Raw genomic sequence first — 6,000 nt, 5'->3', positions numbered from 1 at the left:
CAAATAATAGGAAGAGGTTGAGTTTTTGGGCTGAGTTGTAAATAACAGCGGGATGAAATCACGGCAGAAATCCACGGCTGGATGGCGGCAGCCTCTGGAGAACCGGAATGACTAACAAGGAAAAATGCTGCTCCCTGGAAAACACAAAGAATTTCAAAATGAGAAAGGTTTTGGTTATTCCAGAGGGACACGGGGATCCTTCCAGCTGTGACAAATTGTCCCTCAGTGCCTTTGAGGATATTTCAGTGTTTCTGTGCCAGCTGCTCCCACCCAGCCCTGGGTGGGATCTCCTCCCTGGATCCCAGAGGGATTCCATATGGATGGTGTGGGATCGGGGCTTCATCCTGGAATCACCTTTAGGAGTTAAGATCATTTGATTCAAAGGAAAAACAGCAAATCATCCCTTATAGGAAGAGATGCTCATTATTTGTAACTCTAAAAGCCTCTGCCAAAGTCATTGCATGAGTGGGAGCCTTTCCATGGAGTCAAGGGATAAAAATCCTAATTATGAGGAATTATTGCAAAGGGAAAACCAGTCCAAGCCAATCTTTCTAAAGCTTCTGTGTAGCAGAAGGAATAAAAAAGAACATTTTAAGTGTCACACGAGAGCTGGAAGCCTGAAAACCCATTGATATCAACATCATTGCCCTGATATTTCCACCTTTTATTTATTTATTGGAGAAAATTGTGTTAAAGAAATAAATATTTTATGCATAAAATAGAGAAATAGATACAGAACAGATAGCAATGAATAAATTTTATTTATTTATTCAATTGGAATGATTTATTACATAAAACACATTTCATTTCTGGAGGACACCCAAACTTGTGAACAGCCTGGGAAGGAAGCAGAGTTGTCCAGGAGGGTTTCAGCCTCTCTCTCTCACTTTCCCTGGTTTTTAAACAGTCCAACAGCAAACATTTGCTGGCAGAGGAGATTTCTGAGCTGTGAGGTAATGGCTGGTGGAGTTGTTTTACATTTGCAGAGTCATCTCCTCGGGTTTGGGGCCTTATTGCAGTTACAGATGTGCTGGAGCAAGGGGAGGCACTGGAGCTCAGCTTTGGGGTTTAATTCCAGCTTTCCCTGAGCCCTGCTGATGGCTGGGCTTCCTTTGGAGCTTCTCTGGGAGTTTTTACATGAATATTACGAAGTATTTTGTTCTATTCAGAATGATTTAAGAATTTTTTTGGCCTTGGAGGAGGTTCCCACCAGGCTGTGTTTGATTATCATGGAATCCTGGAATGGTTTGGGTGGGAAGGGACCTTAATCCCATTCCACCTCCACCATCCCAGGGTGCTCCAACCTGGCCTTGGACACTTCCAGGGATGTGGCAGCCACAGATTTTCTGTCCAACCTTCAGTGCAGCAGCATTTTGTTCCTTAATTCCTATAAAAAAACCTCAATTATCACAAGGTTTGGATCAACCAGATATAAAAATATCATTGAAGCTGAGAGTGCTGAACCTGTTCCTACAACATCCAAAGCTGTGCTTCCCTCCATCAATCCATGGGGTTTTTCCAGCTACCAAACACGTGAGGCTTTCAGAGTCTTCCCAAAAAAACAAACCTCAGGTCATCATGATTTTTTTCCTGAGTAGTTTCCCCATATTTGGGGGAAAAAACACATCAAAGGGAATTCAGATGTGAAGCATCACTGTGCCAAGAGCATTTTTACGGAGCAGATTCCCGTGGGGAAGAGTTTAGAGCTCCCCAAAAGCCAATTTGGGGACAATGACACCATCAAATGGTTGTTTTGCTGTGTCAGCCCTTTGGCAGCACACCTGAAAGGTCTGGGAGTCCTGGAGCCTTAATGATCCTGCTGCTCCAAAGGGATCGATGGGTTTCTGCAGGGGTCATTTGCAGGATCAATAGTTTTTCATCCCCTGCAAAACTGGAGAAAATCAACTTGAAAGCTCCTTCCCAGCACCAGCGCGGCGGCTCCGGACTTTGCCTGACTCCAGGCAGTCTCAAAGTGGTTTTCCTACAGATTCTGGGATGGGGCAGGCAGGATGTGGTCACTATTGATGAGTTTATTCCTGTTCACATCTCCTGGTCCTGCCCCAGTGCTCTGCTGTGCTTGGGAGGCACAGAAATTCCAGCTTGGATGGAGCTGGGAGCAATCTGCTCTAGTGGAAGTTGTCCCTGCCTGTGGAATCCTGATGGAATTAAAGATCCCTGCCTGCCACCACACTCCCACTCTCCACAGATTTCCAAAATGCAGCAGCTGAGCCAGCTGCACCTCCCCAAATCCCCCAAAACCCACAGAGGACGCAGCCCCTACACCCACAGCCACCCCAGGATGAATCCTCTGGCCCAAATTCCTCCTAAGCCTGTATTTTTCCAAGTATTTCCTCCTGATTCCTGCATTTTCCCAGCCAGGCATGGGGCTGAGGGAGCTGGGGCTGCTCCAGAGCAGGAATCCTTATTCCTTGTGCCCTGCTCACTCCAGCCAGTTTTCCTTGTCCGATGGGATTTGGAGCTGCTCCTGAGCCACTGCTGCAGGCTGAGCACCAAATCCCAGCTCACAGCACACAGGGCCAGGCAAAACGTTGGTTTTAACGAGTTATCAACAGGCTTTAATATTTCATGGAGCTCTGAGGGAGTCCCAGCTGATCAGAAATGCTGTTAAAAGGCTGAGCTCTATTAACAGCCGGGCAGGTTTTGCCAGGCGCCTGCTGTTTACTCCCAATTAGATATCAAAACACCACATAGCAGTTCTTGTCAGGTCTGGAGGGAATGTGGCCCCCAGAGCTGGAGCTGGAGCTGGTGCTGAGCATCCCAAATCCTGCTGGCCACGGGCAGGGATGAGCCACCAGAGCAAAGAGTCCCCAAAGTCCCCCCTGTGTGAGGAGCAGCTCCTAAAGCAGCTGGGGCTGCACCCGCTGCTGGCACCTCCTGCCCTCCTCTCCCAGCTCCTGCCCCCTTCTGCAGGGAGAAATGTCCCCAAAATGGGGAAACAGATGCAGAATAAACCTCTGAAATCCAGAAAGAAACAGCAGTTTCTCCTTGTTTGCCAGAAGCCCAGCACCACCACCACCTCCATCCTCAAACTCCGGATCACAGCTGAGATTTTTTCCCTCATTTTTGTCCCTGAGCACTCCAAAATGTGTCATAACTACATTATAACCCCAAACTGGGGCTGACAGCAGGGGGATGGCTCGCAGCTATCAGCAGTGAAATCATCACAATAAACAGGACAAAGGAAACAAATTTACCCCACCAGACGCTCACGTAGGTGGGTCAGCAGCTGCCTATCAGATTTGGCAGGGTCACCTAAGAGGAAACCAAGCAGAAAAGGTCTTGGGCAGCTTTTGCCATGTTTGATGCTAGTCAGTTTTTCCATGATGAGAGCTCCCTCTCCTCTCTCCCTTCTGCTGGAGTTTTGCAATGAAGCTGAAGGTGATCAGCAAACCACACATCTGAGGGGCTGTGCTCATGGCTTGGGACACCCCTGGGTGACACAGGGACCTGTGGAACCTTCATGGCAGGAATAAAAGACAACAGAAAGAGAAGGCAGAAGGTCTCAGACAGGGCCCCAGTCTGTCAGTGCCTGCTCTGACACTGCTGGAGCCCCCATTTTTAAGCTGCAGAGTCAGTGCTGGGCTCTGCACCTTGAGTTGCTCAGGGTTCAGGTGTAACCCTGATGTCCTCGGCTCCTGCTCATGTCTGCACCTTTGGGTTCATCCCTCATGCTCAGGTATTGCTCATCCCCACATCCTTAAGTGCTGCACATCCCTGTGGCCTTGGATCCTGCTGCTCCCTGCATCCTGAGGTTCTCTCTCCCACCTTGGGTACCGCTCATCCCCCAGTGCTGGGCTCCTGCTCATCCCTGCACCCTCAGGTTCTCTCTCCCATGCTCCCTGCACCCTGAGGTTCTCTCTCCCACCTTGGGTACTGCTCATCCCCCGGTGCTGGGCTCCTGCTCATCTCTGCATCCTCAGGTTCTCTCTCCCACCTTGGGTACCGCTCATCCCCCGGTGCTGGGCTCCTGCTGCTCCCTGCACCCCCAGTCCCCACCCTCGGGTTATCCCTGTTGGGGCTCAGCCACGACTGCTGCCGGGGCCATCCCGCCGCTGACCCCTCTCCCGAGGCCGCTCCTGGCCTCGTGCCCGGCCCCATTAGGCGGTGAGCGGCCGCCAAATGCTGCCATCAATATTTGATGCGGCCCGAAGCGCTCCGGGCGCGGATAAAGCGCGGCGCTGCGGGCGCACCGAGGCGCTCAGCGGGGATGGCGGGCGGCCGGAGCCCGGGGCCGTGCGGCCGGGACGGCTGCGCTGGCCCGGGGGTGGCGGCCGGTTCGGGGGCGGTGTCGGCTCCTCCGTGGGTGCCGCGGGCTCGGTGGCTGGCTCGGAGGCTGGCGGCGCTGCTGGTGCTGCTGGCGCTGCTGGCCGCGGGCTGTGCGCTCCGCCGCCGCGCCTGCCCCGCGCCCCGCCGGCCGCGGCCCCCGGCCCGCCGCTCCCCGCCCGCAGCCCCGGGCCCCGGGGACACCGCCGGGCCCCCGGCAGCGGGGACGGCCGTGCGGCTGCCGAACCTGCCCAGCTACGAGGAGGTGAAACACCTGCCCAGCTACGAGGAGGCGCAGCGCTGCCCGCCCGCGGAACGGGCCGGGGATGCGGGGATGCGGGGCTGAGCCCCCCCGGCTGGGCACCGCTCTGATGGAGCATCCTCTTCCTCATCCTCATCCTCATCCTCATCCTCATCCTCAGGACCCTCGGGAGACACAGCGGACAGCCCCAGGGTGGCCCAGGAGGGATGCGACACCAGGAACCAGCAGCGTTCTCTGGAGGGACACTGGGGATCCCCGGGAATGCTTCTCACTGCAGTGACCTCCAGGATCTGCAAAGGGACCTGACAGGGACACTGGGGACCCCCGGGAATGCTCCTGGACACCTGGCTGTGTGGAGGGACACTGGGGACCCCGGGAATGCTCCTGGCTGTGTGGAGGGACACTGGGGACCCCGGGAATGCTCCTGGACACCTGGCTGTGTGGAGGGACACTGGGGACCCCCGGGAATGCTCCTGGACACCTGGCTGTGTGGAGGGACACTGGGGTCCCCGGGAATGCTCCTGGCTGTGTGGAGGGACACTGGGGACCCCCGGGAATGCTCCTGGCTGTGTGGAGGGACACTGGGGACCCCCGGGAATGCTCCTGGCTGTGTGGAGGGACACTGGGGACCCCGGGAATGCTCCTGGCTGTGTGGAGGGACACTGGGGACCCCGGGAATGCTCCTGGCTGTGTGGAGGGACACTGGGGACCCCGGGAATGCTCCACACCTGGCTGTGCAAAGGGATGTGTGGAATTCCCCGGAGGGATGGGACACGCTGCCTGGAGCCGCTGGAATGGTTCCTGGAGCCCAGCCCTGGAAGGTGACTCGGGGACCAAAGCCAGGACACGGAGGGATGGGAAGAGCATTCCCAGCTGCTCCAGCTGGGCTCGTGTCCCTCGGGAATTTTGGGATTGCTCTGCTGTGGGACTTTGGACACGACTGGGTGATCCTCACCCGCACAGGGAGCTTTTGGGACAGCCAGAGCTGGCTGTGCCCCCTGGCCCGGGCAGCAGGGAAGGGGGAACCTCTCCAAAACCTGCAAATCAAATATCAGTGCCTCCTGCTCTCTGAGGGAATATAAATAAATGTCACAGCTCCTGCCCAGAGCAGGGAGATCTCCCAACAAAACAAAGCCCAGGAGAGGCAGAAACCTCCTCCATCCCCAGTGCAGCCCTGAGCGAGCCGGGAGCGCCTCCCTCACTCCTCAATTCTGCGCCATCAGCCGAGCTCAGCCCAGCTCTCCTGGCTCTGGAACTGCTGGGTGCCCACAGCTTGCATGAAATTCCTTCATTTCTCCCCTCCCAGCCTGACTTCAGCACCCGGAACCGAGGATGTGGTCAGTGCAGGAGCAGCAGCCACCAGCGCCTCCCTGCCGCTCCTCTCAGGGGTCTCTAATGGCAAAGACAACCTGCAGGTTTATTTAAAATACAGATTAGAGCTTTTAAAAAGGGCA

This window comes from Cyanistes caeruleus, chromosome 10 (genome assembly GCF_971803275.1).
Source record: "Cyanistes caeruleus chromosome 10, bCyaCae1.hap1.1, whole genome shotgun sequence".
Classification (NCBI taxonomy): Eukaryota; Metazoa; Chordata; class Aves; order Passeriformes; family Paridae; genus Cyanistes; species Cyanistes caeruleus.
This window is presented reverse-complemented; position numbering follows the sequence as displayed.